This window comes from Pantherophis guttatus, chromosome 1 (assembly GCF_059756535.1).
Source record: "Pantherophis guttatus breed Tessera chromosome 1, ASM5975653v1, whole genome shotgun sequence".
Taxonomy (NCBI): domain Eukaryota; kingdom Metazoa; phylum Chordata; class Lepidosauria; order Squamata; family Colubridae; genus Pantherophis; species Pantherophis guttatus.
Window position 1 is genome coordinate 198,758,451 of NC_142063.1, and position 6,880 is coordinate 198,765,330.

General features: G+C 41.2%; 1 long non-coding RNA gene across 1 annotated transcript; it reads right to left on the minus strand.

Annotated features, from left to right (window-relative positions):
• Positions 1 to 318: 318 nt before the first annotated feature.
• On the minus strand, positions 319 to 6,630 carry LOC148116727 (uncharacterized). Its single transcript, XR_015731270.1, has 4 exons — positions 6,487 to 6,630; positions 3,591 to 3,655; positions 2,167 to 2,345; positions 319 to 1,429 (listed from the first exon to the last, which is right to left on the minus strand). It is a non-coding gene; the product is annotated as an uncharacterized LOC148116727 (long non-coding RNA).
• Positions 6,631 to 6,880: the final 250 nt, after the last annotated feature.

Consider the following 6,880-nt stretch of genomic DNA (forward strand, 5'->3'; position numbering starts at 1 on the left):
ATAAAGAATTGTCACAATGCATGTATATGAAGGGATCTCACTAATTTAAAAAGTTTATTCCCCTCCAAAATCCCCTTGGATGAGGAGTTGGTAAAAGGCCTCCAAGAATGATAACCTGAATGCATTTCTGTCAAGCAGCATTAGGGTTGACCAGAAAAAAAGCCACTGTTGATTCTAATGGAGGTGAGTTAATCCATTTGTTTCAATGGAAAAATTATGGCCAGTGGCGAAAAGTCTAATTGCACAATGAACATCATCAGTTGATGTTTATCCTTCAAATAAAGACAAGTGCAACAAAACAATGTACAAGTAGCATAATAGAGTCACAATGGTTTTGTTTATTAAACAGCTGGGAATCCAATTTCATTTAATTAATGGACCTTGTAATGAAGTGGTAAATGCAAATGGACCTGCCAATCATCCTAGGGCAGCCTTCCCCATTATAGCAGTTTCAGGCTTTTTATGTTCAATGGATAGAAAACTGGAAAGTGGGGGCATGCTCACTGATTATTTGAGCAACTGGAGAAAACATTACAGGTGTGTTGCAAGGAAAATCAAGCTATTCATGACATTCATTTTCTTTTGCTATCATACATAGAATTCCTCTATCACAATATTGTCTGTCTGTTGTCCTACTGGACAAGTTGTCCTATCAGACAAGTTCCATAATTGCCAGTTACACTGGCTGGGGATTATGATATTGCAGCATGGAATGTTCCAATAACACCAGGTTGAGAATGCTTCTCTGTCTTGCTTTGACCCATCCTCCTTACTAATAATGCTTAGGACAAACAATGCACCATATGAGCACAGTGTAGGAAGTGCGTACATTGCGTTGTGCAATAATTCCAAATTATTTTATTTTAAAATTACAAATTGGAGGAAGTTACTTGTAACACAAGCCACTACTTAACTGTTTAGCATCTGACTGGGCAATTTCAAGGACGATGAACAGTCAGGCTATGATAAGCTCCTTTGAAACTGGGGAGTTTAAAAAGATATTAGCCTTGGTACAGGGGAGCTGTAGTATAGCGAGTCTGCCATTTAAATGGGTTATATGCTTGGAAACATGGAAGCATCCCCTATGCACTTTAGCAGTCTTTGATTTTCTCCCTATCTTGTACAATTTCTAAAATATATCTGCCTTTTATAAAATACCCTCCTCCCTGCAGGATAAAATATCCTGTCCCTACGGCAAGGCTTGTATTAACAGATATTTGACAGAGGCAGAAACGTGATGGTTAAGCCGATCAAGGCAAACAGAGTTTAAAATGCTAATGCAAAACTTAAACGATTATCATCATATTCACATCCTTATTATTGTTGCCATCATCACATGAATCTGATCCTCTTCTTTTTCTGGAGACCATTGTCATTTGAACCATTCCATGTTCTTCACGCTGCACCCAGTGTCAGTGTTGTGTTTTTTCTTCAGTTTGTGGTTGTTCAAAGTAAGGGGCGGACAGAAGAAGAAGAAACTTTGAAATAAGGCTTAAGATTATATTTTGAGAAATTCGTCTTACTGTCTGGAAAATGCTGAACCCCGCTGGATCATTTCAGACACTGAGCCATTCTTTTGGGTGGGAGCTCCATCCCTCAAAAACAATGTTCTGTTCTCAAGGTTGGCTGATCCCACCTAAGAATAAATGCAATGAGAAGTCTCCATCCTGCTCTCAGACATTTCCCAAGCATGACTCAACGTGGAGTATGTGTTTGACTTTGTTTTGTTTTTTCAGACCGGCTCTTAGGGAACTGGTATGGGGACAACCATGCAGGATTCCCATGTGAATGATAAATTCTCCCACTACTCCTGTATAACCAAAATATTTCTTCAAAGACTGAAATACTCTTTAAAATATGCCTTATTTTTGTGGCTCTATTTTAATTCTGCGGCTGGGTTTCAATCAAGAAAAATGTTTCTTGTCTCGAGCTTATGAATCAAAATAGTACCTTAAAATAAATAGAGAAAACGTACAGCTTTGGAAACACAGATAACGTTGCTTCTTTTTTATACGTGAGGCCTATGCAGTGAATTTATGGGAAAGAGATTATAGGCCAGAAATCTGGCTCATGGTCTCTAGCCACAACCTCAATTCAAATATTATTCTGTTACGTGCATTTAATGTTTCTATTCTTGACACCCAATGCAGCTAACAAAATACTTACTTTGTTTATTTAGGATTGAGGTTCTAGAGTCCTCGCATCAAAGGATACTAAGATGGTTCTGTTCCCTCCCTCTGAGGTTGGAGGTAGCAATACAGCCTCAAAGGGTGAATGCCAACTTAGCATCTGCCTTTTGCCTTCCTGCCACTCTTCCTGTCTGGTCTTTCCAAGGATATGAATTCCTGATCTTCAAAAAAGGTTGGAAAGGGAACAAGACCAGGGTTAAGCAGAGGGAAGGGATATGGAATGGAATAGAAAATAGAAAACAGAAAACAGAAAATAATGGAATGGAATGGAATGGAATGGAATGGAATGGAATGGAATGGAATGGAATGGAATGGAATGGAATGGGGATGGGGATGGGATGGGGTGGATGGGGTGGAGTGGAGTGGAGTGGAGTGGAGTGGAGTGGAGTGGAGTGGAGTGGAGAGGAGAAGAGAAGAGAAGAGAAGAGAAGAGAAGAGAAGAGAAGAGAAGAGAAGAGAAGAGAAGAGAAGAGAAGAGAAGAGAAGAGAAGAGAAGAGAAGAGAAGAGAAGAGAAGAGAAGAGAAGAGAAGAGAAATACTTTATTGGCCAAGTGTTATCGGACACACAAGGAATTTGTCTCCGGTACATAAGCTCATAGTGTACATATAAACTTCAAGTAATAGGTCATAAGTCATAAATCATAGTTACAATCATTAGATTGTAATGAGAGCCGTGGTAGCGCAGTGGTTAGAATGCAGTACTGCAGGCTACTTCTGCTGACTGCCAGCTACCAGCAGTTCAGTAGTTTGAATCTCACCGACTCAAGATTGACTCAGCCTTCCATCCTTCCAAGGTCGATAAAATGAAGACCCAGATTGTTGAGGGCAATATTCTGACTCTGTAAACCACTTAGAGAGGGCTGTGAAGCGGTATATAAGTCTAAGTGCTATTGCTATTAATCATAAGTTACAAACAACAACTGATAAATCATAAGAAACCAATAGATGGGATTGGAAGATGAGAAAGGATGAGAAATGAATACAGTCAGAGATCAAAAGAAAAAGACATAAATGTTTTCTTCAAAACATAAAAGTTTAGCAAATATTCCTTCCCCCATACTTTTACCCCTATTCTTGGGAGGCATTTAGGAATTGTTGAAATGCTCCATCATTAGTATTCTCAGTTTCCCTCAAGGATTACTCTGTTTGAAAACTGATACCCAACTCTTCCAATGCACTTACATGGCACAGGATGGCCTGTTACAATTAAAAGCATTAGTGCAACCTTATCACGCACATTTGTTAAAAGCAAAAAACCAGGAAACAGGTTCAGTCGATAAAAACATTCTAAAAAGAAAGATCTGCTAAATAAAAACAACCATTGACTTGGCAAGAGATATATTTGGAAGGCACAAAGATACCGCACACCCAACTTGCAAACATTTCTCTCAGGGAAAGTACCTGCACACAACCACAAAAGAAGGCCATTTTCTCTGCTGCTGCAGCATCACCAGTATTATCATTATCTGCAAAAAAGAAAAGGAAAATGAGGCGAAAGGATAAATGCATCTACCTCATACATATTAAATATTCTCTGGTAACATGATACCATTAATTTACTAGCATTTAGTTAACGTTGCAACAAGGAAGGAAAAAAGGAATAGAATGTGTACCCAGCCCAGATTTTGAAACAGGCCTCCAAATCAGATTGCTTGTTTAAAAATAGATAAGTTTTATATCCATTACATACATTGATGGAGAAGAGATAATTTTCTGGTCTTCTGTTATATCATTTTGTGTGTGACCATAAACACGATAATCTATTTCTGCTGCTTTCCTGCTAGAGTTTAAACCTTTTGCATATATTTTCTAAAGAAAAAAAAAATAGCATTTGCAAAAAACAACAAAAAAAAAATCAGAAGGAATAGAAGGAACTTTTGTGCAAGAGACATGTGGCAGTGTATAACCACATGAACCAGTGTTGCCTTTTTATTTATTATTATGTATTATTTATTATTTTTATCCCATCTTTATTATTTAACTAATTTGAATAACTCATGGCGGCAAACTAATCCAACACACCTTTCTCCTCCTAGTTTCCCCACAACAACCTTTTGACCAGAGAGTGTGAAGAGAGTGTGACCAGAGGTGGGTTTCAGCAGGTTCTGACCAGTTCTGGAGAACTGGTAGTGGAAATTTTGGGTAGTTCGGAGAACCGGTAAATACCACCTCTGTCTAGCCCCGCCCCATCTATTCTCTGCCTCCTGAGTCCCAGCTGATTCAGAGGAAATGGGCATTTTGCAGTAACCTTCCCCTGGAGTGGGGTTGGAATGGAGATTTTACAGTATCCTTCCCCTGCCACACTCACCAAGCCATGCCACGCGCATAGAACCAGTAGTAAAAAAAATTGAATCCCACTACTGACTGTGACTGACCCAAGATCACCCAGCTGGCTTTCATAGTTGAGGCAGAACTTGAACTCAAGGTCTCCTGCTTTCTAGTCTGGAGCCTGGCTCTTTTGAGTGCCATTTGTCAACAATTAGTAGAACCTGCCAATTACTTGTAAATAAAAGCAAAGGTGCTCAATGCATGCCAAGAATAATCTTTACTGAATTAACTGTAATTTTAAATATATTGAAATAAAATATGATATTTGACTCCTGATGTTTGTGTCCTGCCATTAGAGTTCCTCATTCTATGGCTTCATAAAGCTCATTAATCGTCACTGAAATCATCACATCATCACATAAGTGTTGGGAACATTTTTGTGGTGGCTCAGTGACTAAGACACTGAGCTTGTCGATCAGAAAGGTCGGCAGTTCGGGGGTTCGAATCCCTAGTACAGGTCTCCTGCGTGAGCAGGGGGTTGGACTAGATGACCTCCAAGGTCCCTTCCATCTCTGTTACTGTTACATAAAGGCACATGAGTCCTGTCCAGGTGGTATTCAAAGAGGTACAAAACCCAATAAAAAGTCCTTTTAAAAAGGTTAAGTGAGGGGACCAAAATCACTCAGAGCATTTTGTGCAAGAATGGCAAAATGCTGGCATCCATGGCAGGGTCACCTGCAAGTATTTTTGAGGACTATCCATGATCTCTGGAAGCTAGGTGGGGTTTGGGAACTATGGTTTTATACTCCTGGCTTCCCAGTAATATATCTTAACTACCGTTTCTGGGGATTGGGTCATAATTGCCAAATATTAGACGCATAGTTTTGCAGACCTTCAAAGAGCAGTGAGGGTAGCATCAAACTGGGTGGTACCAGAACTATTTGCAGTTGGAGGGCCTTGCTTCTTCTGAGGGAAAACAATTTAAATAGGACCTTGGCCAAGCAGGTTCGCTTAAAATTGGGACAGGTTGCTCTTACAGGGATTCTTCGTTCATTATTGCCAAGGATATTCTTGGCGGGGTGGGGTGGGGGGAGGCGTTCCCCCTTCTCCAAAAAGAAACTGCTCATTCCCAAGGCGGCTTCCACTTGGCTTACAGATTCTTAGGGAGGAAATAATGGATTTACTGGGTTGGTTTCATCGAAGAAATCAATCCAGTAAATAAATTATCTCCCTAAGAATGCCCCATCAACAGCCTATAACCCAAGGTAGTCTGAAGGCATCAGGTTCGAGGGGAAAAGAAGCAGTTTTTTGCCCGCGAAGCGAACTGAAGACGTTGGAATGAATATTTATGCCGCGCGCCCGATCGGACTCCCCCCTCCCTCCCCTCTGCCCGGGCATCACGCGCGCGGCTTGAACTTTTGCTCGCGGGGAAAGGCGCCCCGCTCCCGCCTCGTCCTCCTCCTTCTGACTGCCTCCTTTGCAACTTTAATCTGTTTGCTTTAGCGTTAGGGAGAGTGAGAGAGACCTCGAAGAGAGCCGCGAAAAGCTGAAAGCCTCCCGGGCAAATGCATTCCGCTTCAGGGCGGCCACGACTTCAGGACAAGAGGCAATTAAAGGCCGGGGTGGCCAATGGCAAGCAAAGCGAACGGCCGGCTGAGCGTGGAGCCGAACCAACTTATAATAGAGGGAGTTTGACAAGTTGTTCTTGTGTTTTGACCGGCCCTGCTGTGTCATTAATTCAGCTGGTGCCCGGGTACTTACAGTAAGCATTCCCCTTCGACATCTCCGAGCTTGCATGTGACCACATGTAAATGTGCATTTTTATTTTATGGCGCTGTAATCGAGGGCTTTTAAATTCCCCATGGCTGGAAGGCATGCTGTGAAGCAACGCGAGCTCGTTCAGGGTTCAGCTTGGACGACCGCTGGCTTGTTTGACTGGGCCTACCTTCTCTGCCGGTTCCTTGTTCCCTATTAACTCTGTGAACAAGCCTCATTAAGGGAGCAGGCAAGCCCATTTGTAGTTAAATACCTTTATTTCTTGGGGCGTTAGAGACGAAGGCCCATCTTTCTCACTGGCTGCTTCAGAAATGGTTCTGAATGAAAGCTGAAGTTCCAGCTTGCTCATGTTTTTCATCTACTTAATTTGACTCTTCGAACCGGTCAGTGTGGCTGCCTTGGATAAAATAATATTAATCGACTTGATCGTTTCAAATTATACTTTGCATCATGGGGCCTCTTCTATAGGTGGGGCTCAGAGTACTTAGACCCTTTGCATCCGATTTAGAAATACCTTACAACTACAAGTATATTCAACTCAATCTCTCTTGAAGCTTGACTACTGGTAGAATAGAGAACTTTTAAAACACCTTATCAATTTTGTAAATTTTAATTATTCATTTTTCAAAAGAGAAAGGAACCCCTTA